Raw genomic sequence first — 26,851 nt, forward strand, 5'->3', positions numbered from 1 at the left:
CCGAATGCCTTTTTTTTTACTCAAGCATACTCTATTGACCTAAGCCCAACATTTTAGATGTTGTTACCTCTCATAGCTACTTTATTGCTCCCTTTCTCATGTGGAAGGTTCTTTTGAGTATTAGTTCCCAATATGCCAGTTGTCTATGTTCCTATGCGAGCACTGCTTTCTTCTTGGTAGCAAAATTGCAATTAGTTTCCACCGGAGGTATCTGTAGTGTAGTGGTTATCACGTTTGCTTTACACGCAAAAGGTCCCCAGCTCGAAACTGGGCAGAAACAGCGATGCTTTTTGTTCCATAAAGTGGTCTATTCCCCTCCTTTCTAAAGAAGATTTTTGGCCTCCAATGCTAGCTGCACCTTGACAAAACTCACATTAGTCTGCCTACTCCTCTTGATCCAGTTGTCTCCAAGCAAAAGAGCTGGAGTTAGTCCAAAGTAGCGTGTTAGCTTGATCAGGACAGATGTGGATCCTAGTTGTTGCGTGTGGTTAAAATGAGCTGCGTGTGGTTAAAATGAGCTGCACGTGGTTAAAACAAGCTTTGCTTGGGTAAAATGAGCCACTTGTGGGTACACCCTGAGAAGTGTAGGTGGTTTCTGTAGTGTAGTGGTTATCACGTTCGCCTAACACGCGAAAGGTCCCCAGTTCGAAACTGGGCAGAAACATGGCTTTTTCTCTGGTCTTCTTTCCTTTTCACGCAGGCTCCACTTACGCATGCATGAGTCTTTACCTGTCTGGCTTAATCATATTCATGAAAAGCTCTACTTTTCCTCTTTCGGGGCTCCAGGACAAGCAAGAAGTGTCTGGTTTCTGTAGTGTAGTGGTTATCATGTTTGCCTCACACGCGAAAGCTCCCCGGTTCGAAACCGGGCAGAAACAGTGTCTACCTTTAACTTTTTGCCATCCAAAGCACTTCTCCTTCCCTTGCTCCATACGCTTGCAAGCTGGCCCTCAATGTGACTGGCCAGTGTCTTTTCTTCACTCACTTTCTCAGGCAACTGCTAATAGCCTCTTTCAGACTGCCTCTCAGCCATCCCTACATGCATATCCATCTAAGAGAGATCTAAAACTCAACTTGCAAAACACCAAGCTTTGTCTCTTTTCCTTCTCCCTAGATACTGCACTATCTAGAAGTAGAACTGTCCTATCACCTGCTTTGTAAGTTTATATTGCCTGGAATTTGCCTTTGACTCCAACCTCCCTTGTCTTCTTCCTATCCAGCCCTTCTCCAAGTACTGCCACTTTGGTTGCCGTCGCATCATCTGCAAAGTTCAGGCTTTCCCAGTAGTTAAGACTTATGATATTTTGCTGCATGCCATGGTTGTCTTTCCCCTCCCCACCTTTCTATTCCCGAATGCCTTTTTTTTTACTCAAGCATACTCTATTGACCTAAGCCCAACATTTTAGATGTTGTTACCTCTCATAGCTACTTTATTGCTCCCTTTCTCATGTGGAAGGTTCTTTTGAGTATTAGTTCCCAATATGCCAGATGTCTATGTTCCTATGCGAGCACTGCTTTCTTCTTGGTAGCAAAATTGCAGTCAGTTACCACCGGAGGTTTCTGTAGTGTAGTGGTTATCACGTTTGCTTTACACGCAAAAGGTCCCCAGCTCGAAACTGGGCAGAAACAGCGATGCTTTTTGTTCCATAAAGTGGTCTATTCCCCTCCTTTCTAAAGAAGATTTTTGGCCTCCAATGCTAGCTGCACCTTGACAAAACTCACATTAGTCTGCCTACTCCTCTTGATCCAGTTGTCTCCAAGCAAAAGAGCTGGAGTTAGTCCAAAGTAGCGTGTTAGCTTGATCAGGACAGATGTGGATCCTAGTTGTTGCGTGTGGTTAAAATGAGCTGCGTGTGGTTAAAATGAGCTGCACGTGGTTAAAACAAGCTTTGCTTGGGTAAAATGAGCCACTTGTGGGTACACCCTGAGAAGTGTAGGTGGTTTCTGTAGTGTAGTGGTTATCACGTTTGCCTAACACGCGAAAGGTCCCCAGTTCGAAACTGGGCAGAAACATGGCTTTTTCTCTGGTCTTCTTTCCTTTTCACGCAGGCTCCACTTATGCATGCATGAGTCTTTACCTGTCTGGCTTAATCATATTCATGAAAAGCTCTACTTTTCCTCTTTTGGGGCTCCAGGACAAGCAAGAAGTGTCTGGTTTCTGTAGTGTAGTGGTTATCATGTTTGCCTCACACGTGAAAGGTCCCCGGTTTGAAACCGGGCAGAAACAGTGTCTACCTTTAACTTTTTGCCATCCAAAGCACTCCTCCTTCCCTTGCTCCATACGCTTGCAAGCTGGCCCTCAATGTGACTGGCCAGTGTCTTTTCTTCACTCACTTTCTCAGGCAACTGCTAATAGCCTCTTTCAGACTGCCTCTCAGCCATCCCTACATGCATATCCATCTAAGAGAGATCTAAAACTCAACTTGCAAAACACCAAGCTTTGTCTCTTTTCCTTCTCCCTAGATACTGCACTATCTAGAAGTAGAACTGTCCTATCACCTGCTTTGTAAGTTTATATTGCCTGGAATTTGCCTTTGACTCCAACCTCCCTTGTCTTCTTCCTATCCAGCCCTTCTCCAAGTACTGCCACTTTGGTTGCCGTCGCATCATCTGCAAAGTTCAGGCTTTCCCAGTAGTTAAGACTTATGATATTTTGCTGCATGCCATGGTTGTCTTTCCCCTCCCCACCTTTCTATTCCCGAATGCCTTTTTTTTTACTCAAGCATACTCTATTGACCTAAGCCCAACATTTTAGATGTTGTTACCTCTCATAGCTACTTTATTGCTCCCTTTCTCATGTGGAAGGTTCTTTTGAGTATTAGTTCCCAATATGCCAGTTGTCTATGTTCCTATGCGAGCACTGCTTTCTTCTTGGTAGCAAAATTGCAATTAGTTTCCACCGGAGGTTTCTGTAGTGTAGTGGTTATCACGTTTGCTTTACACGCAAAAGGTCCCCAGCTCAAAACTGGGCAGAAACAGCGATGCTTTTTGTTCCATAAAGTGGTCTATTCCCCTCCTTTCTAAAGAAGATTTTTGGCCTCCAATGCTAGCTGCACCTTGACAAAACTCACATTAGTCTGCCTACTCCTCTTGATCCAGTTGTCTCCAAGCAAAAGAGCTGGAGTTAGTCCAAAGTAGCGTGTTAGCTTGATCAGGACAGATGTGGATCCTAGTTGTTGCGTGTGGTTAAAATGAGCTGCGTGTGGTTAAAATGAGCTGCACGTGGTTAAAACAAGCTTTGCTTGGGTAAAATGAGCCGCTTGTGGGTACACCCTGAGAAGTGTAGGTGGTTTCTGTAGTGTAGTGGTTATCACGTTCGCCTAACACGCGAAAGGTCCCCAGTTCGAAACTGGGCAGAAACATGGCTTTTTCTCTTGTCTTCTTTCCTTTTCACGCAGGCTCCACTTACGCATGCATGAGTCTTTACCTGTCTGGCTTAATCATATTCATGAAAAGCTCTACTTTTCCTCTTTCGGGGCTCCAGGACAAGCAAGCAGTGTCTGGTTTCTGTAGTGTAGTGGTTATCACGTTCGCCTCACACACGAAAGGTCCCCGGTTCGAAACTGGGCAGAAACAGTGTCTACCTTTAACTTTTTGCCATCCAAAGCACTCCTCCTTCCCTTGCTCCATACGCTTGCAAGCTGGCCCTCAATGTGACTGGCCAGTGTCTTTTCTTCACTCACTTTCTCAGGCAACTGCTAATAGCCTCTTTCAGACTGCCTCTCAGCCATCCCTACATGCATATCCATCTAAGAGAGATCTAAAACTCAACTTGCAAAACACCAAGCTTTGTCTCTTTTCCTTCTCCCTAGATACTGCACTATCTAGAAGTAGAACTGTCCTATCACCTGCTTTGTAAGTTTATATTGCCTGGAATTTGCCTTTGACTCCAACCTCCCTTGTCTTCTTCCTATCCAGCCCTTCTCCAAGTACTGCCACTTTGGTTGCCGTCGCATCATCTGCAAAGTTCAGGCTTTCCCAGTAGTTAAGACTTATGATATTTTGCTGCATGCCATGGTTGTCTCTACCCTCCCCACCTTTCTATTCCCGAATGCCTTTTTTTTTACTCAAGCATACTCTATTGACCTAAGCCCAACATTTTAGATGTTGTTACCTCTCATAGCTACTTTATTGCTCCCTTTCTCATGTGGAAGGTTCTTTTGAGTATTAGTTCCCAATATGCCAGATGTCTATGTTCCTATGCGAGCACTGCTTTCTTCTTGGTAGCAAAATTGCAGTCAGTTACCACCGGAGGTTTCTGTAGTGTAGTGGTTATCACGTTTGCTTTACACGCAAAAGGTCCCCAGCTCGAAACTGGGCAGAAACAGCGATGCTTTTTGTTCCATAAAGTGGTCTATTCCCCTCCTTTCTAAAGAAGATTTTTGGCCTCCAATGCTAGCTGCACCTTGACAAAACTCACATTAGTCTGCCTACTCCTCTTGATCCAGTTGTCTCCAAGCAAAAGAGCTGGAGTTAGTCCAAAGTAGCGTGTTAGCTTGATCAGGACAGATGTGGATCCTAGTTGTTGCGTGTGGTTAAAATGAGCTGCGTGTGGTTAAAATGAGCTGCACGTGGTTAAAACAAGCTTTGCTTGGGTAAAATGAGCCACTTGTGGGTACACCCTGAGAAGTGTAGGTGGTTTCTGTAGTGTAGTGGTTATCACGTTTGCCTAACACGCGAAAGGTCCCCAGTTCGAAACTGGGCAGAAACATGGCTTTTTCTCTGGTCTTCTTTCCTTTTCACGCAGGCTCCACTTATGCATGCATGAGTCTTTACCTGTCTGGCTTAATCATATTCATGAAAAGCTCTACTTTTCCTCTTTTGGGGCTCCAGGACAAGCAAGAAGTGTCTGGTTTCTGTAGTGTAGTGGTTATCATGTTTGCCTCACACGTGAAAGGTCCCCGGTTCGAAACCGGGCAGAAACAGTGTCTACCTTTAACTTTTTGCCATCCAAAGCACTCCTCCTTCCCTTGCTCCATACGCTTGCAAGCTGGCCCTCAATGTGACTGGCCAGTGTCTTTTCTTCACTCACTTTCTCAGGCAACTGCTAATAGCCTCTTTCAGACTGCCTCTCAGCCATCCCTACATGCATATCCATCTAAGAGAGATCTAAAACTCAACTTGCAAAACACCAAGCTTTGTCTCTTTTCCTTCTCCCTAGATACTGCACTATCTAGAAGTAGAACTGTCCTATCACCTGCTTTGTAAGTTTATATTGCCTGGAATTTGCCTTTGACTCCAACCTCCCTTGTCTTCTTCCTATCCAGCCCTTCTCCAAGTACTGCCACTTTGGTTGCCGTCGCATCATCTGCAAAGTTCAGGCTTTCCCAGTAGTTAAGACTTATGATATTTTGCTGCATGCCATGGTTGTCTTTCCCCTCCCCACCTTTCTATTCCCGAATGCCTTTTTTTTTACTCAAGCATACTCTATTGACCTAAGCCCAACATTTTAGATGTTGTTACCTCTCATAGCTACTTTATTGCTCCCTTTCTCATGTGGAAGGTTCTTTTGAGTATTAGTTCCCAATATGCCAGATGTCTATGTTCCTATGCGAGCACTGCTTTCTTCTTGGTAGCAAAATTGCAGTCAGTTACCACCGGAGGTTTCTGTAGTGTAGTGGTTATCACGTTTGCTTTACACGCAAAAGGTCCCCAGCTCGAAACTGGGCAGAAACAGCGATGCTTTTTGTTCCATAAAGTGGTCTATTCCCCTCCTTTCTAAAGAAGATTTTTGGCCTCCAATGCTAGCTGCACCTTGACAAAACTCACATTAGTCTGCCTACTCCTCTTGATCCAGTTGTCTCCAAGCAAAAGAGCTGGAGTTAGTCCAAAGTAGCGTGTTAGCTTGATCAGGACAGATGTGGATCCTAGTTGTTGCGTGTGGTTAAAATGAGCTGCGTGTGGTTAAAATGAGCTGCACGTGGTTAAAACAAGCTTTGCTTGGGTAAAATGAGCCACTTGTGGGTACACCCTGAGAAGTGTAGGTGGTTTCTGTAGTGTAGTGGTTATCACGTTTGCCTAACACGCGAAAGGTCCCCAGTTCGAAACTGGGCAGAAACATGGCTTTTTCTCTGGTCTTCTTTCCTTTTCACGCAGGCTCCACTTATGCATGCATGAGTCTTTACCTGTCTGGCTTAATCATATTCATGAAAAGCTCTACTTTTCCTCTTTTGGGGCTCCAGGACAAGCAAGAAGTGTCTGGTTTCTGTAGTGTAGTGGTTATCATGTTTGCCTCACACGTGAAAGGTCCCCGGTTCGAAACTGGGCAGAAACAGTGTCTACCTTTAACTTTTTGCCATCCAAAGCACTCCTCCTTCCCTTGCTCCATACGCTTGCAAGCTGGCCCTCAATGTGACTGGCCAGTGTCTTTTCTTCACTCACTTTCTCAGGCAACTGCTAATAGCCTCTTTCAGACTGCCTCTTAGCCATCCCTACATGCATATCCATCTAAGAGAGATCTAAAACTCAACTTGCAAAACACCAAGCTTTGTCTCTTTTCCTTCTCCCTAGATACTGCACTATCTAGAAGTAGAACTGTCCTATCACCTGCTTTGTAAGTTTATATTGCCTGGAATTTGCCTTTGACTCCAACCTCCCTTGTCTTCTTCCTATCCAGCCCTTCTCCAAGTACTGCCACTTTGGTTGCCGTCGCATCATCTGCAAAGTTCAGGCTTTCCCAGTAGTTAAGACTTATGATATTTTGCTGCATGCCATGGTTGTCTTTCCCCTCCCCACCTTTCTATTCCCGAATGCCTTTTTTTTTACTCAAGCATACTCTATTGACCTAAGCCCAACATTTTAGATGTTGTTACCTCTCATAGCTACTTTATTGCTCCCTTTCTCATGTGGAAGGTTCTTTTGAGTATTAGTTCCCAATATGCCAGTTGTCTATGTTCCTATGCGAGCACTGCTTTCTTCTTGGTAGCAAAATTGCAATTAGTTTCCACCGGAGGTTTCTGTAGTGTAGTGGTTATCACGTTTGCTTTACACGCAAAAGGTCCCCAGCTCAAAACTGGGCAGAAACAGCGATGCTTTTTGTTCCATAAAGTGGTCTATTCCCCTCCTTTCTAAAGAAGATTTTTGGCCTCCAATGCTAGCTGCACCTTGACAAAACTCACATTAGTCTGCCTACTCCTCTTGATCCAGTTGTCTCCAAGCAAAAGAGCTGGAGTTAGTCCAAAGTAGCGTGTTAGCTTGATCAGGACAGATGTGGATCCTAGTTGTTGCGTGTGGTTAAAATGAGCTGCGTGTGGTTAAAATGAGCTGCACGTGGTTAAAACAAGCTTTGCTTGGGTAAAATGAGCCGCTTGTGGGTACACCCTGAGAAGTGTAGGTGGTTTCTGTAGTGTAGTGGTTATCACGTTCGCCTAACACGCGAAAGGTCCCCAGTTCGAAACTGGGCAGAAACATGGCTTTTTCTCTTGTCTTCTTTCCTTTTCACGCAGGCTCCACTTACGCATGCATGAGTCTTTACCTGTCTGGCTTAATCATATTCATGAAAAGCTCTACTTTTCCTCTTTCGGGGCTCCAGGACAAGCAAGCAGTGTCTGGTTTCTGTAGTGTAGTGGTTATCACGTTCGCCTCACACACGAAAGGTCCCCGGTTCGAAACTGGGCAGAAACAGTGTCTACCTTTAACTTTTTGCCATCCAAAGCACTCCTCCTTCCCTTGCTCCATACGCTTGCAAGCTGGCCCTCAATGTGACTGGCCAGTGTCTTTTCTTCACTCACTTTCTCAGGCAACTGCTAATAGCCTCTTTCAGACTGCCTCTCAGCCATCCCTACATGCATATCCATCTAAGAGAGATCTAAAACTCAACTTTCAAAACACCAAGCTTTGTCTCTTTTCCTTCTCCCTAGATACTGCACTATCTAGAAGTAGAACTGTCCTATCACCTGCTTTGTAAGTTTATATTGCCTGGAATTTGCCTTTGACTCCAACCTCCCTTGTCTTCTTCCTATCCAGCCCTTCTCCAAGTACTGCCACTTTGGTTGCCGTCGCATCATCTGCAAAGTTCAGGCTTTCCCAGTAGTTAAGACTTATGATATTTTGCTGCATGCCATGGTTGTCTTTCCCCTCCCCACCTTTCTATTCCCGAATGCCTTTTTTTTTACTCAAGCATACTCTATTGACCTAAGCCCAACATTTTAGATGTTGTTACCTCTCATAGCTACTTTATTGCTCCCTTTCTCATGTGGAAGGTTCTTTTGAGTATTAGTTCCCAATATGCCAGTTGTCTATGTTCCTATGCGAGCACTGCTTTCTTCTTGGTAGCAAAATTGCAATCAGTTTCTACCGGAGGTTTCTGTAGTGTAGTGGTTATCACGTTTGCTTTACACGCAAAAGGTCCCCAGCTCGAAACTGGGCAGAAACAGCGATGCTTTTTGTTCCATAAAGTGGTCTATTCCCCTCCTTTCTAAAGAAGATTTTTGGCCTCCAATGCTAGCTGCACCTTGACAAAACTCACATTAGTCTGCCTACTCCTCTTGATCCAGTTGTCTCCAAGCAAAAGAGCTGGAGTTAGTCCAAAGTAGCGTGTTAGCTTGATCAGGACAGATGTGGATCCTAGTTGTTGCGTGTGGTTAAAATGAGCTGCGTGTGGTTAAAATGAGCTGCACGTGGTTAAAACAAGCTTTGCTTGGGTAAAATGAGCCACTTGTGGGTACACCCTGAGAAGTGTAGGTGGTTTCTGTAGTGTAGTGGTTATCACGTTCGCCTAACACGTGAAAGGTCCCCAGTTCGAAACTGGGCAGAAACATGGCTTTTTCTCTGGTCTTCTTTCCTTTTCACGCAGGCTCCACTTACGCATGCATGAGTCTTTACCTGTCTGGCTTAATCATATTCATGAAAAGCTCTACTTTTCCTCTTTCGGGGCTCCAGGACAAGCAAGAAGTGTCTGGTTTCTGTAGTGTAGTGGTTATCATGTTTGCCTCACATGCGAAAGGTCCCCGGTTCGAAACCGGGCAGAAACAGTGTCTACCTTTAACTTTTTGCCATCCAAAGCACTCCTCCTTCCCTTGCTCCATACGCTTGCAAGCTGGCCCTCAATGTGACTGGCCAGTGTCTTTTCTTCACTCACTTTCTCAGGCAACTGCTAATAGCCTCTTTCAGACTGCCTCTCAGCCATCCCTACATGCATATCCATCTAAGAGAGATCTAAAACTCAACTTGCAAAACACCAAGCTTTGTCTCTTTTCCTTCTCCCTAGATACTGCACTATCTAGAAGTAGAACTGTCCTACCACCTGCTTTGTAAGTTTATATTGCCTAGAATTTGCCTTTGACTCCAACCTCCCTTGTCTTCTTCCTATCCAGCCCTTCTCCAAGTACTGCCACTTTGGTTGCCGTCGCATCATCTGCAAAGTTCAGGCTTTCCCAGTAGTTAAGACTTATGATATTTTGCTGCATGCCATGGTTGTCTTTCCCCTCCCCACCTTTCTATTCCCGAATGCCTTTTTTTTTACTCAAGCATACTCTATTGACCTAAGCCCAACATTTTAGATGTTGTTACCTCTCATAGCTACTTTATTGCTCCCTTTCTCATGTGGAAGGTTCTTTTGAGTATTAGTTCCCAATATGCCAGTTGTCTATGTTCCTATGCGAGCACTGCTTTCTTCTTGGTAGCAAAATTGCAATCAGTTTCCACCGGAGGTTTCTGTAGTGTAGTGGTTATCACGTTTGCTTTACACGCAAAAGGTCCCCAGCTCGAAACTGGGCAGAAACAGCGATGCTTTTTGTTCCATAAAGTGGTCTATTCCCCTCCTTTCTAAAGAAGATTTTTGGCCTCCAATGCTAGCTGCACCTTGACAAAACTCACATTAGTCTGCCTACTCCTCTTGATCCAGTTGTCTCCAAGCAAAAGAGCTGGAGTTAGTCCAAAGTAGCGTGTTAGCTTGATTAGGACAGATGTGGATCCTAGTTGTTGCGTGTGGTTAAAATGAGCTGCGTGTGGTTAAAATGAGCTGCACGTGGTTAAAACAAGCTTTGCTTGGGTAAAATGAGCCACTTGTGGGTACACCCTGAGAAGTGTAGGTGGTTTCTGTAGTGTAGTGGTTATCACGTTCGCCTAACACGCGAAAGGTCCCCAGTTCGAAACTGGGCAGAAACATGGCTTTTTCTCTGGTCTTCTTACCTTTTCACGCAGGCTCCACTTACGCATGCATGAGTCTTTACCTGTCTGGCTTAATCATATTCATGAAAAGCTCTACTTTTCCTCTTTCGGGGCTCCAGGACAAGCAAGAAGTGTCTGGTTTCTGTAGTGTAGTGGTTATCATGTTTGCCTCACACGCAAAATGTCCCCGGTTCGAAACCGGGCAGAAACAGTGACTACCTTTAACTTTTTGCCATCCAAAGCACTCCTCCTTCCCTTGCTCCATACGCTTGCAAGCTGGCCCTCAATGTGACTGGCCAGTGTCTTTTCTTCACTCACTTTCTCAGGCAACTGCTAATAGCCTCTTTCAGACTGCCTCTCAGCCATCCCTACATGCATATCCATCTAAGAGAGATCTAAAACTCAACTTGCAAAACACCAAGCTTTGTCTCTTTTCCTTCTCCCTAGATACTGCACTATCTAGAAGTAGAACTGTCCTATCACCTGCTTTGTAAGTTTGTATTGCCTGGAATTTGCCTTTGACTCCAACCTCCCTTGTCTTCTTCCTATCCAGCCCTTCTCCAAGTACTGCCACTTTGGTTGCCGTCGCATCATCTGCAAAGTTCAGGCTTTCCCAGTAGTTAAGACTTATGATATTTTGCTGCATGCCATGGTTGTCTTTCCCCTCCCCACCTTTCTATTCCCGAATGCCTTTTTTTTTACTCAAGCATACTCTATTGACCTAAGCCCAACATTTTAGATGTTGTTACCTCTCATAGCTACTTTATTGCTCCCTTTCTCATGTGGAAGGTTCTTTTGAGTATTAGTTCCCAATATGCCAGTTGTCTATGTTCCTATGCGAGCACTGCTTTCTTCTTGGTAGCAAAATTGCAATCAGTTTCCACCGGAGGTTTCTGTAGTGTAGTGGTTATCACGTTTGCTTTACACGCAAAAGGTCCCCAGCTCGAAACTGGGCAGAAACAGCGATGCTTTTTGTTCCATAAAGTGGTCTATTCCCCTCCTTTCTAAAGAAGATTTTTGGCCTCCAATGCTAGCTGCACCTTGACAAAACTCACATTAGTCTGCCTACTCCTCTTGATCCAGTTGTCTCCAAGCAAAAGAGCTGGAGTTAGTCCAAAGTAGCGTGTTAGCTTGATCAGGACAGATGTGGATCCTAGTTGTTGCGTGTGGTTAAAATGAGCTGCGTGTGGTTAAAATGAGCTGCACGTGGTTAAAACAAGCTTTGCTTGGGTAAAATGAGCCACTTGTGGGTACACCCTGAGAAGTGTAGGTGGTTTCTGTAGTGTAGTGGTTATCACGTTCGCCTAACACGTGAAAGGTCCCCAGTTCGAAACTGGGCAGAAACATGGTTTTTTTCTCTGGTCTTCTTTCCTTTTCACGCAGGCTCCACTTACGCATGCATGAGTCTTTACCTGTCTGGCTTAATCATATTCATGAAAAGCTCTACTTTTCCTCTTTCGGGGCTCCAGGACAAGCAAGAAGTGTCTGGTTTCTGTAGTGTAGTGGTTATCATGTTTGCCTCACACGCGAAAGGTCCCCGGTTCGAAACCGGGCAGAAACAGTGTCTACCTTTAACTTTTTGCCATCCAAAGCACTCCTCCTTCCCTTGCTCCATACGCTTGCAAGCTGGCCCTCAATGTGACTGGCCAGTGTCTTTTCTTCACTCACTTTCTCAGGCAACTGCTAATAGCCTCTTTCAGACTGCCTCTCAGCCATCCCTACATGCATATCCATCTAAGAGAGATCTAAAACTCAACTTGCAAAACACCAAGCTTTGTCTCTTTTCCTTCTCCCTAGATACTGCACTATCTAGAAGTAGAACTGTCCTACCACCTGCTTTGTAAGTTTATATTGCCTAGAATTTGCCTTTGACTCCAACCTCCCTTGTCTTCTTCCTATCCAGCCCTTCTCCAAGTACTGCCACTTTGGTTGCCGTCGCATCATCTGCAAAGTTCAGGCTTTCCCAGTAGTTAAGACTTATGATATTTTGCTGCATGCCATGGTTGTCTTTCCCCTCCCCACCTTTCTATTCCCGAATGCCTTTTTTTTTACTCAAGCATACTCTATTGACCTAAGCCCAACATTTTAGATGTTGTTACCTCTCATAGCTACTTTATTGCTCCCTTTCTCATGTGGAAGGTTCTTTTGAGTATTAGTTCCCAATATGCCAGTTGTCTATGTTCCTATGCGAGCACTGCTTTCTTCTTGGTAGCAAAATTGCAATCAGTTTCCACCGGAGGTTTCTGTAGTGTAGTGGTTATCACGTTTGCTTTACACGCAAAAGGTCCCCAGCTCGAAACTGGGCAGAAACAGCGATGCTTTTTGTTCCATAAAGTGGTCTATTCCCCTCCTTTCTAAAGAAGATTTTTGGCCTCCAATGCTAGCTGCACCTTGACAAAACTCACATTAGTCTGCCTACTCCTCTTGATCCAGTTGTCTCCAAGCAAAAGAGCTGGAGTTAGTCCAAAGTAGCGTGTTAGCTTGATCAGGACAGATGTGGATCCTAGTTGTTGCGTGTGGTTAAAATGAGCTGCGTGTGGTTAAAATGAGCTGCACGTGGTTAAAACAAGCTTTGCTTGGGTAAAATGAGCCACTTGTGGGTACACCCTGAGAAGTGTAGGTGGTTTCTGTAGTGTAGTGGTTATCACGTTCGCCTAACACGTGAAAGGTCCCCAGTTCGAAACTGGGCAGAAACATGGCTTTTTCTCTGGTCTTCTTTCCTTTTCACGCAGGCTCCACTTACGCATGCATGAGTCTTTACCTGTCTGGCTTAATCATATTCATGAAAAGCTCTACTTTTCCTCTTTCGGGGCTCCAGGACAAGCAAGAAGTGTCTGGTTTCTGTAGTGTAGTGGTTATCATGTTTGCCTCACACGCGAAAGGTCCCCGGTTCGAAACCGGGCAGAAACAGTGTCTACCTTTAACTTTTTGCCATCCAAAGCACTCCTCCTTCCCTTGCTCCATACGCTTGCAAGCTGGCCCTCAATGTGACTGGCCAGTGTCTTTTCTTCACTCACTTTCTCAGGCAACTGCTAATAGCCTCTTTCAGACTGCCTCTCAGCCATCCCTACATGCATATCCATCTAAGAGAGATCTAAAACTCAACTTGCAAAACACCAAGCTTTGTCTCTTTTCCTTCTCCCTAGATACTGCACTATCTAGAAGTAGAACTGTCCTACCACCTGCTTTGTAAGTTTATATTGCCTAGAATTTGCCTTTGACTCCAACCTCCCTTGTCTTCTTCCTATCCAGCCCTTCTCCAAGTACTGCCACTTTGGTTGCCGTCGCATCATCTGCAAAGTTCAGGCTTTCCCAGTAGTTAAGACTTATGATATTTTGCTGCATGCCATGGTTGTCTTTCCCCTCCCCACCTTTCTATTCCCGAATGCCTTTTTTTTTACTCAAGCATACTCTATTGACCTAAGCCCAACATTTTAGATGTTGTTACCTCTCATAGCTACTTTATTGCTCCCTTTCTCATGTGGAAGGTTCTTTTGAGTATTAGTTCCCAATATGCCAGTTGTCTATGTTCCTATGCGAGCACTGCTTTCTTCTTGGTAGCAAAATTGCAATCAGTTTCCACCGGAGGTTTCTGTAGTGTAGTGGTTATCACGTTTGCTTTACACGCAAAAGGTCCCCAGCTCGAAACTGGGCAGAAACAGCGATGCATTTTGTTCCATAAAGTGGTCTATTCCCCTCCTTTCTAAAGAAGATTTTTGGCCTCCAATGCTAGCTGCACCTTGACAAAACTCACATTAGTCTGCCTACTCCTCTTGATCCAGTTGTCTCCAAGCAAAAGAGCTGGAGTTAGTCCAAAGTAGCGTGTTAGCTTGATCAGGACAGATGTGGATCCTAGTTGTTGCGTGTGGTTAAAATGAGCTGCGTGTGGTTAAAATGAGCTGCACGTGGTTAAAACAAGCTTTGCTTGGGTAAAATGAGCCACTTGTGGGTACACCCTGAGAAGTGTAGGTGGTTTCTGTAGTGTAGTGGTTATCACGTTCGCCTAACACGTGAAAGGTCCCCAGTTCGAAACTGGGCAGAAACATGGCTTTTTCTCTGGTCTTCTTTCCTTTTCACGCAGGCTCCACTTACGCATGCATGAGTCTTTACCTGTCTGGCTTAATCATATTCATGAAAAGCTCTACTTTTCCTCTTTCGGGGCTCCAGGACAAGCAAGAAGTGTCTGGTTTCTGTAGTGTAGTGGTTTTCATGTTTGCCTCACACGCGAAAGGTCCCCGGTTCGAAACCGGGCAGAAACAGTGTCTACCTTTAACTTTTTGCCATCCAAAGCACTCCTCCTTCCCTTGCTCCATACGCTTGCAAGCTGGCCCTCAATGTGACTGGCCAGTGTCTTTTCTTCACTCACTTTCTCAGGCAACTGCTAATAGCCTCTTTCAGACTGCCTCTCAGCCATCCCTACATGCATATCCATCTAAGAGAGATCTAAAACTCAACTTGCAAAACACCAAGCTTTGTCTCTTTTCCTTCTCCCTAGATACTGCACTATCTAGAAGTAGAACTGTCCTACCACCTGCTTTGTAAGTTTATATTGCCTAGAATTTGCCTTTGACTCCAACCTCCCTTGTCTTCTTCCTATCCAGCCCTTCTCCAAGTACTGCCACTTTGGTTGCCGTCGCGTCGCATCATCTGCAAAGTTCAGGCTTTCCCAGTAGTTAAGACTTATGATATTTTGCTGCATGCCATGGTTGTCTTTCCCCTCCCCACCTTTCTATTCCCGAATGCCTTTTTTTTTACTCAAGCATACTCTATTGACCTAAGCCCAACATTTTAGATGTTGTTACCTCTCATAGCTACTTTATTGCTCCCTTTCTCATGTGGAAGGTTCTTTTGAGTATTAGTTCCCAATATGCCAGTTGTCTATGTTCCTATGCGAGCACTGCTTTCTTCTTGGTAGCAAAATTGCAATCAGTTTCCACTGGAGGTTTCTGTAGTGTAGTGGTTATCACGTTTGCTTTACACGCAAAAGGTCCCCAGCTCGAAACTGGGCAGAAACAGCGATGCTTTTTGTTCCATAAAGTGGTCTATTCCCCTCCTTTCTAAAGAAGATTTTTGGCCTCCAATGCTAGCTGCACCTTGACAAAACTCACATTAGTCTGCCTACTCCTCTTGATCCAGTTGTCTCCAAGCAAAAGAGCTGGAGTTAGTCCAAAGTAGCGTGTTAGCTTGATCAGGACAGATGTGGATCCTAGTTGTTGCGTGTGGTTAAAATGAGCTGCGTGTGGTTAAAATGAGCTGCACGTGGTTAAAACAAGCTTTGCTTGGGTAAAATGAGCCACTTGTGGGTACACCCTGAGAAGTGTAGGTGGTTTCTGTAGTGTAGTGGTTATCACGTTCGCCTAACACGCGAAAGGTCCCCAGTTCGAAACTGGGCAGAAACATGGCTTTTTCTCTGGTCTTCTTTCCTTTTCACGCAGGCTCCACTTACGCATGCATGAGTCTTTACCTGTCTGGCTTAATCATATTCATGAAAAGCTCTACTTTTCCTCTTTCGGGGCTCCAGGACAAGCAAGAAGTGTCTGGTTTCTGTAGTGTAGTGGTTATCATGTTTGCCTCACACGCGAAAGGTCCCCGGTTCGAAACCGGGCAGAAACAGTGACTACCTTTAACTTTTTGCCATCCAAAGCACTCCTCCTTCCCTTGCTCCATACGCTTGCAAGCTGGCCCTCAATGTGACTGGCCAGTGTCTTTTCTTCACTCACTTTCTCAGGCAACTGCTAATAGCCTCTTTCAGACTGCCTCTCAGCCATCCCTACATGCATATCCATCTAAGAGAGATCTAAAACTCAACTTGCAAAACACCAAGCTTTGTCTCTTTTCCTTCTCCCTAGATACTGCACTATCTAGAAGTAGAACTGTCCTATCACCTGCTTTGTAAGTTTGTATTGCCTGGAATTTGCCTTTGACTCCAACCTCCCTTGTCTTCTTCCTATCCAGCCCTTCTCCAAGTACTGCCACTTTGGTTGCCGTCGCATCATCTGCAAAGTTCAGGCTTTCCCAGTAGTTAAGACTTATGATATTTTGCTGCATGCCATGGTTGTCTTTCCCCTCCCCACCTTTCTATTCCCGAATGCCTTTTTTTTTACTCAAGCATACTCTATTGACCTAAGCCCAACATTTTAGATGTTGTTACCTCTCATAGCTACTTTATTGCTCCCTTTCTCATGTGGAAGGTTCTTTTGAGTATTAGTTCCCAATATGCCAGTTGTCTATGTTCCTATGCGAGCACTGCTTTCTTCTTGGTAGCAAAATTGCAATCAGTTTCCACCGGAGGTTTCTGTAGTGTAGTGGTTATCACGTTTGCTTTACACGCAAAAGGTCCCCAGCTCGAAACTGGGCAGAAACAGCGATGCTTTTTGTTCCATAAAGTGGTCTATTCCCCTCCTTTCTAAAGAAGATTTTTGGCCTCCAATGCTAGCTGCACCTTGACAAAACTCACATTAGTCTGCCTACTCCTCTTGATCCAGTTGTCTCCAAGCAAAAGAGCTGGAGTTAGTCCAAAGTAGCGTGTTAGCTTGATCAGGACAGATGTGGATCCTAGTTGTTGCGTGTGGTTAAAATGAGCTGCGTGTGGTTAAAATGAGCTGCACGTGGTTAAAACAAGCTTTGCTTGGGTAAAATGAGCCGCTTGTGGGTACAGCCTGAGAAGTGTAGGTGGTTTCTGTAGTGTAGTGGTTATCACGTTCGCCTAATACGCGAAAGGTCCCCAGTTCGAAACTGGGCAGAAACATGGCTTTTTCTCTGGTCTTCTTTCCTTTTCACGCAGGCTCCACTTACGCATGCATGAGTCTTTACCTGTCTGGCTTAATCATATTCATGAAAAGCTCTACTTTTCCTCTTTCGGGGCTCCAGGACAAGCAAGAAGTGTCTGGTTTCTGTAGTGTAGTGGTTATCACGTTCACCTCACATGCGAAAGGTCCCCGGTTCGAAACCGGGCAGAAACAGTGTCCACCTATAACTTTTTGCCATCCAAAGCACTCCTCCTTCCCTTGCTCCATACGCTTTCAAGCTGGCCCTCAATGTGACTGGCCAGTGTCTTTTCTTCACTCACTTTCTCAGGCAACTGCTAATAGCCTCTTTCAGACTGCCTCTCAGCCATCCCTACATGCATATCCATCTAAGAGAGATCTAAAACTCAACTTGCAAAACACCAAGCTTTGTCTCTTTTCCTTCTCCCTAGATACTGCACTATCTAGAAGTAGAACTGTCCTATCACCTGCTTTGTAAGTTTATATTGCCTGGAATTTGCCTTTGACTCCAACCTCCCTTGTCTTCTTCCTATCCAGCCCTTCTCCAAGTACTGCCACTTTGGTTGCCGTCGCATCATCTGCAAAGTTCAGGCTTTCCCAGTAGTTAAGACTTATGATATTTTGCTGCATGCCATGGTTGTCTTTCCCCTCCGCACCTTTCTATTCCCGAATGCCTTTTTTTTTACTCAAGCATACTCTATTGACCTAAGCCCAACATTTTAGATGTTGTTACCTCTCATAGCTACTTTATTGCTCCCTTTCTCATGTGGAAGGTTCTTTTGAGTATTAGTTCCCAATATGCCAGTTGTCTATGTTCCTATGCGAGCACTGCTTTCTTCTTGGTAGCAAAATTGCAATCAGTTTCCACCGGAGGTTTCTGTAGTGTAGTGGTTATCACGTTTGCTTTACACGCAAAAGGTCCCCAGCTCGAAACTGGGCAGAAACAGCGATGCTTTTTGTTCCATAAAGTGGTCTATTCCCCTCCTTTCTAAAGAAGATTTTTGGCCTCCAATGCTAGCTGCATCTTGACAAAACTCACATTAGTCTGCCTACTCCTCTTGATCCAGTTGTCTCCAAGCAAAAGAGCTGGAGTTAGTCCAAAGTAGCGTGTTAGCTTGATCAGGACAGATGTGGATCCTAGTTGTTGCGTGTGATTAAAATGAGCTGCGTGTGGTTAAAATGAGCTGCACGTGGTTAAAACAAGCTTTGCTTGGGTAAAATGAGCCGCTTGTGGGTACACCCTGAGAAGTGTAGGTGGTTTCTGTAGTGTAGTGGTTATCACGTTCGCCTAACACGCAAAAGGTCCCCAGTTTGAAACTGGGCAAAAACATGGCTTTTTCTCTGGTCTTCTTTCCTTTTCACGCAGGCTCCACTTACGCATGCATGAGTCTTTACCTGTCTGGCTTAATCATATTCATGAAAAGCTCTACTTTTCCTCTTTCGGAGCTCCAGGACAAGCAAGAAGTGTCTGGTTTCTGTAGTGTAGTGGTTATCACGTTCGCCTCACACGCGAAAGGTCCCCGGTTCGAAACCGGGCAGAAACAGTGTCTACCTTTAACTTTTTGCCATCCAAAGCACTCCTCCTTCCCTTGCTCCATACGCTTGCAAGCTGGCCATCAATGTGACTGGCCAATGTCTTTTCTTCACTCACTTTCTCAGGCAACTGCTAATAGCCTCTTTCAGACTGCCTCTTAGCCATCCCTACATGCATATCTACAGGCCCGGCCCTAGACTTTTTGCCGCCTGAGGCAAAATTCAAAAAAATCGCCGCCCCCCCCCCCCAAGCCGTGTGTGTGTGGGGGGGCCGCCCGAGCTGGAGGGGATAGCGGGCAGGAAGGGGGTATTGGGCCTAGCGGCGGGGAGGGGGGTCGGATCCCCCCTCCCTCGCCTGGGTCCCCCGTCCTCCGCTCCCCTCCAGCTTTAGAAGTGAGGTCGCTGGCTGCAGCTATATTGTAAGAGGCAACGGGCGGGGATCACTCACCTCTTCCTTGTTCCAGCCCGAGCCTGCGCTCCACTGACATCACTTCCTGCGGCGTAGCAGGAAGTGACGTCAGTGGAGCGCAGGCTCGGGCTGGAACGAGGAAGAGGTGAGTCCTCCCCGCCCGTTGCCTCTTACAATATAGCTGCAGCCAGCGACCTCACTTCTAAAGCTGGAGGGGAGCGGAGGACGGGGGACCCAGGCGAGGGAGGGGGGGGTCCGACCCCCCTCCCCGCCGCTAGGCCCAATACCCCCTTCCTGCCCGCTATCCCCTCCAGCTCGGGCGGCCCCCCACACACACAGACGGGCGCCTGCCGCCCCTCCAGAAGTGCCGCCTGAGGCAAAAGTTTCACCCCGCCTCATGGGCGGGCCGGCCCTGCATATCCATCTAAGAGAGATCTAAAACTCAACTTGCAAAACACCAAGCTTTGTCTCTTTTCCTTCTCCCTAGATACTGCACTATCTAGAAGTAGAACTGTCCTACCACCTGCTTTGTAAGTTTATATTGCCTGGAATTTGCCTTTGACTCCAACCTCCCTTGTCTTCTTCCTATCCAGCCCTTCTCCAAGTACTGCCACTTTGGTTGCCGTCGCATCATCTGCAAAGTTCAGGCTTTCCCAGTAGTTAAGACTTATGATATTTTGCTGCATGCCATGGTTGTCTTTCCCCTCCGCACCTTTCTATTCCCGAATGCCTTTTTTTTTTTACTCAAGCATACTCTATTGACCTAAGCCCAACATTTTAGATGTTGTTACCTCTCATAGCTACTTTATTGCTCCCTTTCTCATGTGGAAGGTTCTTTTGAGTATTAGTTCCCAATATGCCAGTTGTCTATGTTCCTATGCGAGCACTGCTTTCTTCTTGGTAGCAAAATTGCTATCAATTTCCACCGGAGGTTTCTGTAGTGTAGTGGTTATCACGTTTGCTTTACACGCAAAAGGTCCCCAGCTCGAAACTGGGCAGAAACAGCGATGCTTTTTGTTCCATAAAGTGGTCTATTCCCCTCCTTTCTAAAGAAGATTTTTGGCCTCCAATGCTAGCTGCACCTTGACAAAACTCACATTAGTCTGCCTACTCCTCTTGATCCAGTTGTCTCCAAGCAAAAGAGCTGGAGTTAGTCCAAAGTAGCGTGTTAGCTTGATCAGGACAGATGTGGATCCTAGTTGTTGCGTGTGGTTAAAATGAGCTGCGTGTGGTTAAAATGAGCTGCACGTGGTTAAAACAAGCTTTGCTTGGGTAAAATGAGCCGCTTGTGGGTACACCCTGAGAAGTGTAGGTGGTTTCTGTAGTGTAGTGGTTATCACGTTCGCCTAACACGCGAAAGGTCCCCAGTTCAAAACTGGGCAGAAACATGGCTTTTTCTCTGGTCTTCTTTCCTTTTCACGCAGGCTCCACTTACGCATGCATGAGTCTTTACCTGTCTGGCTTAATCATATTCATGAAAAGCTCTACTTTTCCTCTTTCGGGGCTCCAGGACAAGCAAGAAGTGTCTGGTTTCTGAAGTGTAGTGGTTATCACGTTCGCCTCCCACGCGAAAGGTCCCCGGTTCGAAACCGGGCAGAAACAGTGTCTACCTTTAACTTTTTGCCATCCAAAGCACTCCTCCTTCCCTTGCTCCATACGCTTGCAAGCTGGCCCTCAATGTGACTGGCCAGTGTCTTTTCTTCACTCACTTTCTCAGGCAACTGCTAATAGCCTCTTTCAGACTGCCTCTCAGCCATCCCTACATGCATATCCATCTAAGAGAGATCTAAAACTCAACTTGCAAAACACCAAGCTTTGTCTCTTTTCCTTCTCCCTAGATACTGCACTATCTAGAAGTAGAACTGTCCTACCACCTGCTTTGTAAGTTTATATTGCCTGGAATTTGCCTTTGACTCCAACCTCCCTTGTCTTCTTCCTATCCAGCCCTTCTCCAAGTACTGCCACTTTGGTTGCCGTCGCATCATCTGCAAAGTTCAGGCTTTCCCAGTAGTTAAGACTTATGATATTTTGCTGCATGCCATGGTTGTCTTTCCCCTCCCCACCTTTCTATTCCCGAATGCCTTTATTTTTACTCAAGCATACTCTATTGACCTAAGCCCAACATTTTAGATGTTGTTACCTCTCATAGCTACTTTATTGCTCCCTTTCTCATGTGGAAGGTTCTTTTGAGTATTAGTTCCCAATATGCCAGTTGTCTATGTTCCTATGCGAGCACTGCTTTCTTCTTGGTAGCAAAATTGCAATCAGTTTCCACCGGAGCGTTCTGTAGTGTAGTGGTTATCACGTTTGCTTTACACGCAAAAGGTCCCCAGCTCGAAACTGGGCAGAAACAGCGATTCTTTTTGTTCCATAAAGTGGTCTATTCCCCTCCTTTCTAAAGAAGATTTTTGGCCTCCAATGCTAGCTGCATCTTGACAAAACTCACATTAGTCTGCCTACTCCTCTTGATCCAGTTGTCTCCAAGCAAAAGAGCTGGAGTTAGTCCAAAGTAGCGTGTTAGCTTGATCAGGACAGATGTGGATCCTAGTTGTTGCGTGTGATTAAAATGAGCTGCGTGTGGTTAAAATGAGCTGCACGTGGTTAAAACAAGCTTTGCTTGGGTAAAATGAGCCGCTTGTGCGTACACCCTGAGAAGTGTAGGTGGTTTCTGTAGTGTAGTGGTTATCACATTCGCCTAACACGCGAAAGGTCCCCAGTTCGAAACTGGGCAAAAACATGGCTTTTTCTCTGGTCTTCTTTCCTTTTCACGCAGGCTCCACTTACGCATGCATGAGTCTTTACCTGTCTGGCTTAATCATATTCATGAAAAGCTCTACTTTTCCTCTTTCGGGGCTCCAGGACAAGCAAAAAGTGTCTGGTTTCTGTAGTGTAGTGGTTATCACGTTCGCCTCACACGCGAAAGGTCCCTGGTTCGAAACCGGGCAGAAACAGTGTCTACCTTTAACTTTTTGCCATCCAAAGCACTCCTCCTTCCCTTGCTCCATACGCTTGCAAGCTGGCCCTCAATGTGACTGGCCAGTGTCTTTTCTTCACTCACTTTCTCAGGCAACTGCTAATAGCCTCTTTCAGACTGCCTCTCAGCCATCCCTACATGCATATCCATCTAAGAGAGATCTAAAACTCAACTTGCAAAACACCAAGCTTTGTCTCTTTTCCTTCTCCCTAGATACTGCACTATCTAGAAGTAGAACTGTCCTATCACCTGCTTTGTAAGTTTATATTGCCTGGAATTTGCCTTTGACTCCAACCTCCCTTGTCTTCTTCCTATCCAGCCCTTCTCCAAGTACTGCCACTTTGGTTGCCGTCGCATCATCTGCAAAGTTCAGGCTTTCCCAGTAGTTAAGACTTATGATATTTTGCTGCATGCCATGGTTGTCTTTCCCCTCCGCACCTTTCTATTCCCGAATGCCTTTTTTTTTACTCAAGCATACTCTATTGACCTAAGCCCAACATTTTAGATGTTGTTACCTCTCATAGCTACTTTATTGCTCCCTTTCTCATGTGGAAGGTTCTTTTGAGTATTAGTTCCCAATATGCCAGTTGTCTATGTTCCTATGCGAGCACTGCTTTCTTCTTGGTAGCAAAATTGCAATCAGTTTCCACCGGAGGTTTCTGTAGTGTAGTGGTTATCACGTTTGCTTTACACGCAAAAGGTCCCCAGCTCGAAACTGGGCAGAAACAGCGATTCTTTTTGTTCCATAAAGTGGTCTATTCCCCTCCTTTCTAAAGAAGATTTTTGGCCTCCAATGCTAGCTGCATCTTGACAAAACTCACATTAGTCTGCCTACTCCTCTTGATCCAGTTGTCTCCAAGCAAAAGAGCTGGAGTTAGTCCAAAGTAGCGTGTTAACTTGATCAGGACAGATGTGGATCCTAGTTGTTGCGTGTGATTAAAATGAGCTGCGTGTGGTTAAAATGAGCTGCACGTGGTTAAAACAAGCTTTGCTTGGGTAAAATGAGCCGCTTGTGCGTACACCCTGAGAAGTGTAGGTGGTTTCTGTAGTGTAGTGGTTATCACGTTCGCCTAACACGCGAAAGGTCCCCAGTTCGAAACTGGGCAAAAACATGGCTTTTTCTCTGGTCTTCTTTCCTTTTCACGCAGGCTCCACTTACGCATGCATGAGTCTTTACCTGTCTGGCTTAATCATATTCATGAAAAGCTCTACTTTTCCTCTTTCGGGGCTCCAGGACAAGCAAAAAGTGTCTGGTTTCTGTAGTGTAGTGGTTATCACGTTCGCCTCACACGCGAAAGGTCCCTGGTTCGAAACCGGGCAGAAACAGTGTCTACCTTTAACTTTTTGCCATCCAAAGCACTCCTCCTACCCTTGCTCCATACGCTTGCAAGCTGGCCATCAATGTGACTGGCCAGTGTCTTTTCTTCACTCACTTTCTCAGGCAACTGCTAATAGCCTCTTTCAGACTTCCTCTTAGCCATCCCTACATGCATATCCACAGGCCCGGCCCTAGACTTTTTGCCGCCTGAGGCAAAATTCAAAAAAATCGCCGCCCCCCCCCAAGCCGTGTGTGTGTGGGGGGGCCACCCGAGCTGGAGGGGATAGCAGGCATGAAGGGGGTATTGGGCCTAGCGGCGGGGAGGGGGGTCGGACCCCCCCCTCCCTCGCCTGGGTCCCCCGTCCTCCACTCCCCTCCAGCTTTAGAAGTGAGGTCGCTGGCTGCAGCTATATTGTAAGAGGCAACGGGCGGGGATCACTCACCTCTTCCTTGTTCCAGCCCGAGCCTGCGCTCCACTGACATCACTTCCTGCGGCGTAGCAGGAAGTGACGTCAGTGGAGCGCAGGCTCGGGCTGGAACGAGGAAGAGGTGAGTCCTCCCCGCCCGTTGCCTCTTACAATATAGCTGCAGCCAGCGACCTCACTTCTAAAGCTGGAGGGGAGCGGAGGACGGGGGACCCAGGCGAGGGAGGGGGGGATCCGACCCCCCTCCCCGCCGCTAGGCCCAATACCCCCTTCCTGCCCGCTATCCCCTCCAGCTCGGGCGGCCCCCCACACACACAGACGGGCGGCTGCCGCCCCTCCAGAAGTGCCGCCTGAGGCAAAAGTTTCACCCCGCCTCATGGGCGGGCTGGCCCTGCATATCCATCTAAGAGAGATCTAAAACTCAACTTGCAAAACACCAAGCTTTGTCTCTTTTCCTTCTCCCTAGATACTGCACTATCTAGAAGTAGAACTGTCCTATCACCTGCTTTGTAAGTTTATATTGCCTGGAATTTGCCTTTGACTCCAACCTCCCTTGTCTTCTTCCTATCCAGCCCTTCTCCAAGTACTGCCACTTTGGTTGCCGTCGCATCATCTGCAAAGTTCAGGCTTTCCCAGTAGTTAAGACTTATGATATTTTGCTGCATGCCATGGTTGTCTTTCCCCTCCCCACCTTTCTATTCCCGAATGCCTTTTTTTTTACTCAAGCATACTCTATTGACCTAAGCCCAACATTTTAGATGTTGTTACCTCTCATAGCTACTTTATTGCTCCCTTTCTCATGTGGAAGGTTCTTTTGAGTATTAGTTCCCAATATGCCAGTTGTCTATGTTCCTATGCGAGCACTGCTTTCTTCTTGGTAGCAAAATTGCAATCAGTTTCCACCGGAGGTTTCTGTAGTGTAGTGGTTATCACGTTTGCTTTACACGCAAAAGGTCCCCAGCTCGAAACTGGGCAGAAACGGCGATGCTTTTTGTTCCATAAAGTGGTCTATTCCCCTCCTTTCTAAAGAAGATTTTTGGCCTCCAATGCTAGCTGCACCTTGACAAAACTCACATTAGTCTGCCTACTCCTCTTGATCCAGTTGTCTCCAAGCAAAAGAGCTGGAGTTAGTCCAAAGTAGCGTGTTAGCTTGATCAGGACAGATGTGGATCCTAGTTGTTGCGTGTGGTTAAAATGAGCTGCGTGTGGTTAAAATGAGCTGCACGTGGTTAAAACAAGCTTTGCTTGGGTAAAATGAGCCGCTTGTGGGTACAGCCTGAGAAGTGTAGGTGGTTTCTGTAGTGTAGTGGTTATCACGTTCGCCTAATACGCGAAAGGTCCCCAGTTCGAAACTGGGCAGAAACATGGCTTTTTCTCTGGTCTTCTTTCCTTTTCACGCAGGCTCCACTTACGCATGCATGAGTCTTTACCTGTCTGGCTTAATCATATTCATGAAAAGCTCTACTTTTCCTCTTTCGGGGCTCCAGGACAAGCAAGAAGTGTCTGGTTTCTGTAGTGTAGTGGTTATCACGTTCACCTCACATGCGAAAGGTCCCCGGTTCGAAACCGGGCAGAAACAGTGTCCACCTATAACTTTTTGCCATCCAAAGCACTCCTCCTTCCCTTGCTCCATACGCTTTCAAGCTGGCCCTCAATGTGACTGGCCAGTGTCTTTTCTTCACTCACTTTCTCAGGCAACTGCTAATAGCCTCTTTCAGACTGCCTCTCAGCCATCCCTACATGCATATCCATCTAAGAGAGATCTAAAACTCAACTTGCAAAACACCAAGCTTTGTCTCTTTTCCTTCTCCCTAGATACTGCACTATCTAGAAGTAGAACTGTCCTATCACCTGCTTTGTAAGTTTATATTGCCTGGAATTTGCCTTTGACTCCAACCTCCCTTGTCTTCTTCCTATCCAGCCCTTCTCCAAGTACTGCCACTTTGGTTGCCGTCGCATCATCTGCAAAGTTCAGGCTTTCCCAGTAGTTAAGACTTATGATATTTTGCTGCATGCCATGGTTGTCTTTCCCCTCCGCACCTTTCTATTCCCGAATGCCTTTTTTTTTACTCAAGCATACTCTATTGACCTAAGCCCAACATTTTAGATGTTGTTACCTCTCATAGCTACTTTATTGCTCCCTTTCTCATGTGGAAGGTTCTTTTGAGTATTAGTTCCCAATATGCCAGTTGTCTATGTTCCTATGCGAGCACTGCTTTCTTCTTGGTAGCAAAATTGCAATCAGTTTCCACCGGAGGTTTCTGTAGTGTAGTGGTTATCACGTTTGCTTTACACGCAAAAGGTCCCCAGCTCGAAACTGGGCAGAAACAGCGATGCTTTTTGTTCCATAAAGTGGTCTATTCCCCTCCTTTCTAAAGAAGATTTTTGGCCTCCAATGCTAGCTGCATCTTGACAAAACTCACATTAGTCTGCCTACTCCTCTTGATCCAGTTGTCTCCAAGCAAAAGAGCTGGAGTTAGTCCAAAGTAGCGTGTTAGCTTGATCAGGACAGATGTGGATCCTAGTTGTTGCGTGTGATTAAAATGAGCTGCGTGTGGTTAAAATGAGCTGCACGTGGTTAAAACAAGCTTTGCTTGGGTAAAATGAGCCGCTTGTGGGTACACCCTGAGAAGTGTAGGTGGTTTCTGTAGTGTAGTGGTTATCACGTTCGCCTAACACGCAAAAGGTCCCCAGTTTGAAACTGGGCAAAAACATGGCTTTTTCTCTGGTCTTCTTTCCTTTTCACGCAGGCTCCACTTACGCATGCATGAGTCTTTACCTGTCTGGCTTAATGATATTCATGAAAAGCTCTACTTTTCCTCTTTCGGGGCTCCAGGACAAGCAAGAAGTGTCTGGTTTCTGTAGTGTAGTGGTTATCACGTTCGCCTCACACGCGAAAGGTCCCCGGTTCGAAACCGGGCAGAAACAGTGTCTACCTTTAACTTTTTGCCATCCAAAGCACTCCTCCTTCCCTTGCTCCATACGCTTGCAAGCTGGCCATCAATGTGACTGGCCAATGTCTTTTCTTCACTCACTTTCTCAGGCAACTGCTAATAGCCTCTTTCAGACTGCCTCTTAGCCATCCCTACATGCATATCTACAGGCCCGACCCTAGACTTTTTGCCGCCTGAGGCAAAATTCAAAAAAATCGCCGCCCCCCCCCCCCAAGCCGTGTGTGTGTGGGGGGGCCGCCCGAGCTGGAGGGGATAGCGGGCAGGAAGGGGGTATTGGGCCTAGCGGCGGGGAGGGGGGTCGGATCCCCCCTCCCTCGCCTGGGTCCCCCGTCCTCCGCTCCCCTCCAGCTTTAGAAGTGAG

General features: G+C 46.1%; 57 non-coding genes across 57 annotated transcripts; all 57 read left to right on the top strand.

Moving 5' to 3' along the window:
- Positions 1–207: 207 nt before the first annotated feature.
- On the top strand, positions 208–280 carry TRNAV-UAC (transfer RNA valine (anticodon UAC)). The gene has a single exon. It is a non-coding gene; the product is annotated as a tRNA-Val (tRNA).
- A 311-nt stretch (positions 281–591) lies between these two features.
- On the top strand, positions 592–664 carry TRNAV-AAC (transfer RNA valine (anticodon AAC)). The gene has a single exon. It is a non-coding gene; the product is annotated as a tRNA-Val (tRNA).
- Positions 665–805: 141 nt separating this feature from the next.
- On the top strand, positions 806–878 carry TRNAV-CAC (transfer RNA valine (anticodon CAC)). The gene has a single exon. It is a non-coding gene; the product is annotated as a tRNA-Val (tRNA).
- Positions 879–1,556: 678 nt separating this feature from the next.
- TRNAV-UAC (transfer RNA valine (anticodon UAC)) lies at positions 1,557–1,629 on the top strand. The gene has a single exon. It is a non-coding gene; the product is annotated as a tRNA-Val (tRNA).
- Positions 1,630–1,940: 311 nt separating this feature from the next.
- TRNAV-AAC (transfer RNA valine (anticodon AAC)) lies at positions 1,941–2,013 on the top strand. Its single transcript has one exon. It is a non-coding gene; the product is annotated as a tRNA-Val (tRNA).
- A 141-nt stretch (positions 2,014–2,154) lies between these two features.
- TRNAV-CAC (transfer RNA valine (anticodon CAC)) lies at positions 2,155–2,227 on the top strand. The gene has a single exon. It is a non-coding gene; the product is annotated as a tRNA-Val (tRNA).
- Positions 2,228–2,905: 678 nt separating this feature from the next.
- TRNAV-UAC (transfer RNA valine (anticodon UAC)) lies at positions 2,906–2,978 on the top strand. The gene has a single exon. It is a non-coding gene; the product is annotated as a tRNA-Val (tRNA).
- A 311-nt stretch (positions 2,979–3,289) lies between these two features.
- On the top strand, positions 3,290–3,362 carry TRNAV-AAC (transfer RNA valine (anticodon AAC)). Its single transcript has one exon. It is a non-coding gene; the product is annotated as a tRNA-Val (tRNA).
- A 141-nt stretch (positions 3,363–3,503) lies between these two features.
- TRNAV-CAC (transfer RNA valine (anticodon CAC)) lies at positions 3,504–3,576 on the top strand. Its single transcript has one exon. It is a non-coding gene; the product is annotated as a tRNA-Val (tRNA).
- A 678-nt stretch (positions 3,577–4,254) lies between these two features.
- TRNAV-UAC (transfer RNA valine (anticodon UAC)) lies at positions 4,255–4,327 on the top strand. Its single transcript has one exon. It is a non-coding gene; the product is annotated as a tRNA-Val (tRNA).
- Positions 4,328–4,638: 311 nt separating this feature from the next.
- On the top strand, positions 4,639–4,711 carry TRNAV-AAC (transfer RNA valine (anticodon AAC)). Its single transcript has one exon. It is a non-coding gene; the product is annotated as a tRNA-Val (tRNA).
- A 141-nt stretch (positions 4,712–4,852) lies between these two features.
- TRNAV-CAC (transfer RNA valine (anticodon CAC)) lies at positions 4,853–4,925 on the top strand. The gene has a single exon. It is a non-coding gene; the product is annotated as a tRNA-Val (tRNA).
- Positions 4,926–5,603: 678 nt separating this feature from the next.
- Positions 5,604–5,676, top strand: TRNAV-UAC (transfer RNA valine (anticodon UAC)). Its single transcript has one exon. It is a non-coding gene; the product is annotated as a tRNA-Val (tRNA).
- A 311-nt stretch (positions 5,677–5,987) lies between these two features.
- On the top strand, positions 5,988–6,060 carry TRNAV-AAC (transfer RNA valine (anticodon AAC)). Its single transcript has one exon. It is a non-coding gene; the product is annotated as a tRNA-Val (tRNA).
- Positions 6,061–6,201: 141 nt separating this feature from the next.
- TRNAV-CAC (transfer RNA valine (anticodon CAC)) lies at positions 6,202–6,274 on the top strand. The gene has a single exon. It is a non-coding gene; the product is annotated as a tRNA-Val (tRNA).
- Positions 6,275–6,952: 678 nt separating this feature from the next.
- TRNAV-UAC (transfer RNA valine (anticodon UAC)) lies at positions 6,953–7,025 on the top strand. The gene has a single exon. It is a non-coding gene; the product is annotated as a tRNA-Val (tRNA).
- A 311-nt stretch (positions 7,026–7,336) lies between these two features.
- TRNAV-AAC (transfer RNA valine (anticodon AAC)) lies at positions 7,337–7,409 on the top strand. Its single transcript has one exon. It is a non-coding gene; the product is annotated as a tRNA-Val (tRNA).
- A 141-nt stretch (positions 7,410–7,550) lies between these two features.
- Positions 7,551–7,623, top strand: TRNAV-CAC (transfer RNA valine (anticodon CAC)). The gene has a single exon. It is a non-coding gene; the product is annotated as a tRNA-Val (tRNA).
- A 678-nt stretch (positions 7,624–8,301) lies between these two features.
- Positions 8,302–8,374, top strand: TRNAV-UAC (transfer RNA valine (anticodon UAC)). Its single transcript has one exon. It is a non-coding gene; the product is annotated as a tRNA-Val (tRNA).
- Positions 8,375–8,685: 311 nt separating this feature from the next.
- TRNAV-AAC (transfer RNA valine (anticodon AAC)) lies at positions 8,686–8,758 on the top strand. The gene has a single exon. It is a non-coding gene; the product is annotated as a tRNA-Val (tRNA).
- A 141-nt stretch (positions 8,759–8,899) lies between these two features.
- Positions 8,900–8,972, top strand: TRNAV-CAC (transfer RNA valine (anticodon CAC)). The gene has a single exon. It is a non-coding gene; the product is annotated as a tRNA-Val (tRNA).
- A 678-nt stretch (positions 8,973–9,650) lies between these two features.
- On the top strand, positions 9,651–9,723 carry TRNAV-UAC (transfer RNA valine (anticodon UAC)). Its single transcript has one exon. It is a non-coding gene; the product is annotated as a tRNA-Val (tRNA).
- Positions 9,724–10,034: 311 nt separating this feature from the next.
- Positions 10,035–10,107, top strand: TRNAV-AAC (transfer RNA valine (anticodon AAC)). Its single transcript has one exon. It is a non-coding gene; the product is annotated as a tRNA-Val (tRNA).
- A 141-nt stretch (positions 10,108–10,248) lies between these two features.
- On the top strand, positions 10,249–10,321 carry TRNAV-CAC (transfer RNA valine (anticodon CAC)). The gene has a single exon. It is a non-coding gene; the product is annotated as a tRNA-Val (tRNA).
- Positions 10,322–10,999: 678 nt separating this feature from the next.
- TRNAV-UAC (transfer RNA valine (anticodon UAC)) lies at positions 11,000–11,072 on the top strand. The gene has a single exon. It is a non-coding gene; the product is annotated as a tRNA-Val (tRNA).
- Positions 11,073–11,383: 311 nt separating this feature from the next.
- Positions 11,384–11,456, top strand: TRNAV-AAC (transfer RNA valine (anticodon AAC)). Its single transcript has one exon. It is a non-coding gene; the product is annotated as a tRNA-Val (tRNA).
- A 142-nt stretch (positions 11,457–11,598) lies between these two features.
- Positions 11,599–11,671, top strand: TRNAV-CAC (transfer RNA valine (anticodon CAC)). The gene has a single exon. It is a non-coding gene; the product is annotated as a tRNA-Val (tRNA).
- Positions 11,672–12,349: 678 nt separating this feature from the next.
- TRNAV-UAC (transfer RNA valine (anticodon UAC)) lies at positions 12,350–12,422 on the top strand. Its single transcript has one exon. It is a non-coding gene; the product is annotated as a tRNA-Val (tRNA).
- Positions 12,423–12,733: 311 nt separating this feature from the next.
- On the top strand, positions 12,734–12,806 carry TRNAV-AAC (transfer RNA valine (anticodon AAC)). The gene has a single exon. It is a non-coding gene; the product is annotated as a tRNA-Val (tRNA).
- Positions 12,807–12,947: 141 nt separating this feature from the next.
- On the top strand, positions 12,948–13,020 carry TRNAV-CAC (transfer RNA valine (anticodon CAC)). Its single transcript has one exon. It is a non-coding gene; the product is annotated as a tRNA-Val (tRNA).
- Positions 13,021–13,698: 678 nt separating this feature from the next.
- TRNAV-UAC (transfer RNA valine (anticodon UAC)) lies at positions 13,699–13,771 on the top strand. Its single transcript has one exon. It is a non-coding gene; the product is annotated as a tRNA-Val (tRNA).
- Positions 13,772–14,082: 311 nt separating this feature from the next.
- TRNAV-AAC (transfer RNA valine (anticodon AAC)) lies at positions 14,083–14,155 on the top strand. The gene has a single exon. It is a non-coding gene; the product is annotated as a tRNA-Val (tRNA).
- A 141-nt stretch (positions 14,156–14,296) lies between these two features.
- Positions 14,297–14,369, top strand: TRNAV-CAC (transfer RNA valine (anticodon CAC)). Its single transcript has one exon. It is a non-coding gene; the product is annotated as a tRNA-Val (tRNA).
- Positions 14,370–15,052: 683 nt separating this feature from the next.
- Positions 15,053–15,125, top strand: TRNAV-UAC (transfer RNA valine (anticodon UAC)). Its single transcript has one exon. It is a non-coding gene; the product is annotated as a tRNA-Val (tRNA).
- Positions 15,126–15,436: 311 nt separating this feature from the next.
- Positions 15,437–15,509, top strand: TRNAV-AAC (transfer RNA valine (anticodon AAC)). The gene has a single exon. It is a non-coding gene; the product is annotated as a tRNA-Val (tRNA).
- A 141-nt stretch (positions 15,510–15,650) lies between these two features.
- TRNAV-CAC (transfer RNA valine (anticodon CAC)) lies at positions 15,651–15,723 on the top strand. Its single transcript has one exon. It is a non-coding gene; the product is annotated as a tRNA-Val (tRNA).
- Positions 15,724–16,401: 678 nt separating this feature from the next.
- TRNAV-UAC (transfer RNA valine (anticodon UAC)) lies at positions 16,402–16,474 on the top strand. Its single transcript has one exon. It is a non-coding gene; the product is annotated as a tRNA-Val (tRNA).
- Positions 16,475–16,785: 311 nt separating this feature from the next.
- On the top strand, positions 16,786–16,858 carry TRNAI-AAU (transfer RNA isoleucine (anticodon AAU)). Its single transcript has one exon. It is a non-coding gene; the product is annotated as a tRNA-Ile (tRNA).
- Positions 16,859–16,999: 141 nt separating this feature from the next.
- On the top strand, positions 17,000–17,072 carry TRNAV-CAC (transfer RNA valine (anticodon CAC)). Its single transcript has one exon. It is a non-coding gene; the product is annotated as a tRNA-Val (tRNA).
- Positions 17,073–17,750: 678 nt separating this feature from the next.
- On the top strand, positions 17,751–17,823 carry TRNAV-UAC (transfer RNA valine (anticodon UAC)). Its single transcript has one exon. It is a non-coding gene; the product is annotated as a tRNA-Val (tRNA).
- A 311-nt stretch (positions 17,824–18,134) lies between these two features.
- Positions 18,135–18,207, top strand: TRNAV-AAC (transfer RNA valine (anticodon AAC)). The gene has a single exon. It is a non-coding gene; the product is annotated as a tRNA-Val (tRNA).
- Positions 18,208–18,348: 141 nt separating this feature from the next.
- Positions 18,349–18,421, top strand: TRNAV-CAC (transfer RNA valine (anticodon CAC)). Its single transcript has one exon. It is a non-coding gene; the product is annotated as a tRNA-Val (tRNA).
- A 1,329-nt stretch (positions 18,422–19,750) lies between these two features.
- TRNAV-UAC (transfer RNA valine (anticodon UAC)) lies at positions 19,751–19,823 on the top strand. The gene has a single exon. It is a non-coding gene; the product is annotated as a tRNA-Val (tRNA).
- Positions 19,824–20,134: 311 nt separating this feature from the next.
- TRNAV-AAC (transfer RNA valine (anticodon AAC)) lies at positions 20,135–20,207 on the top strand. Its single transcript has one exon. It is a non-coding gene; the product is annotated as a tRNA-Val (tRNA).
- Positions 20,208–20,348: 141 nt separating this feature from the next.
- TRNAG-CCC (transfer RNA glycine (anticodon CCC)) lies at positions 20,349–20,421 on the top strand. The gene has a single exon. It is a non-coding gene; the product is annotated as a tRNA-Gly (tRNA).
- A 679-nt stretch (positions 20,422–21,100) lies between these two features.
- Positions 21,101–21,172, top strand: TRNAV-UAC (transfer RNA valine (anticodon UAC)). Its single transcript has one exon. It is a non-coding gene; the product is annotated as a tRNA-Val (tRNA).
- Positions 21,173–21,483: 311 nt separating this feature from the next.
- Positions 21,484–21,556, top strand: TRNAV-AAC (transfer RNA valine (anticodon AAC)). Its single transcript has one exon. It is a non-coding gene; the product is annotated as a tRNA-Val (tRNA).
- Positions 21,557–21,697: 141 nt separating this feature from the next.
- On the top strand, positions 21,698–21,770 carry TRNAV-CAC (transfer RNA valine (anticodon CAC)). Its single transcript has one exon. It is a non-coding gene; the product is annotated as a tRNA-Val (tRNA).
- A 678-nt stretch (positions 21,771–22,448) lies between these two features.
- On the top strand, positions 22,449–22,521 carry TRNAV-UAC (transfer RNA valine (anticodon UAC)). The gene has a single exon. It is a non-coding gene; the product is annotated as a tRNA-Val (tRNA).
- Positions 22,522–22,832: 311 nt separating this feature from the next.
- Positions 22,833–22,905, top strand: TRNAV-AAC (transfer RNA valine (anticodon AAC)). Its single transcript has one exon. It is a non-coding gene; the product is annotated as a tRNA-Val (tRNA).
- Positions 22,906–23,046: 141 nt separating this feature from the next.
- On the top strand, positions 23,047–23,119 carry TRNAV-CAC (transfer RNA valine (anticodon CAC)). Its single transcript has one exon. It is a non-coding gene; the product is annotated as a tRNA-Val (tRNA).
- Positions 23,120–24,444: 1,325 nt separating this feature from the next.
- On the top strand, positions 24,445–24,517 carry TRNAV-UAC (transfer RNA valine (anticodon UAC)). Its single transcript has one exon. It is a non-coding gene; the product is annotated as a tRNA-Val (tRNA).
- Positions 24,518–24,828: 311 nt separating this feature from the next.
- Positions 24,829–24,901, top strand: TRNAI-AAU (transfer RNA isoleucine (anticodon AAU)). Its single transcript has one exon. It is a non-coding gene; the product is annotated as a tRNA-Ile (tRNA).
- Positions 24,902–25,042: 141 nt separating this feature from the next.
- Positions 25,043–25,115, top strand: TRNAV-CAC (transfer RNA valine (anticodon CAC)). Its single transcript has one exon. It is a non-coding gene; the product is annotated as a tRNA-Val (tRNA).
- A 678-nt stretch (positions 25,116–25,793) lies between these two features.
- Positions 25,794–25,866, top strand: TRNAV-UAC (transfer RNA valine (anticodon UAC)). The gene has a single exon. It is a non-coding gene; the product is annotated as a tRNA-Val (tRNA).
- Positions 25,867–26,177: 311 nt separating this feature from the next.
- TRNAV-AAC (transfer RNA valine (anticodon AAC)) lies at positions 26,178–26,250 on the top strand. The gene has a single exon. It is a non-coding gene; the product is annotated as a tRNA-Val (tRNA).
- A 141-nt stretch (positions 26,251–26,391) lies between these two features.
- TRNAV-CAC (transfer RNA valine (anticodon CAC)) lies at positions 26,392–26,464 on the top strand. The gene has a single exon. It is a non-coding gene; the product is annotated as a tRNA-Val (tRNA).
- The last annotated feature ends 387 nt before the right edge of the window (positions 26,465–26,851 follow it).

Source organism: Hyperolius riggenbachi, chromosome 4 (genome assembly GCF_040937935.1).
Source record: "Hyperolius riggenbachi isolate aHypRig1 chromosome 4, aHypRig1.pri, whole genome shotgun sequence".
In the NCBI taxonomy this organism is placed as follows: domain Eukaryota; kingdom Metazoa; phylum Chordata; class Amphibia; order Anura; family Hyperoliidae; genus Hyperolius; species Hyperolius riggenbachi.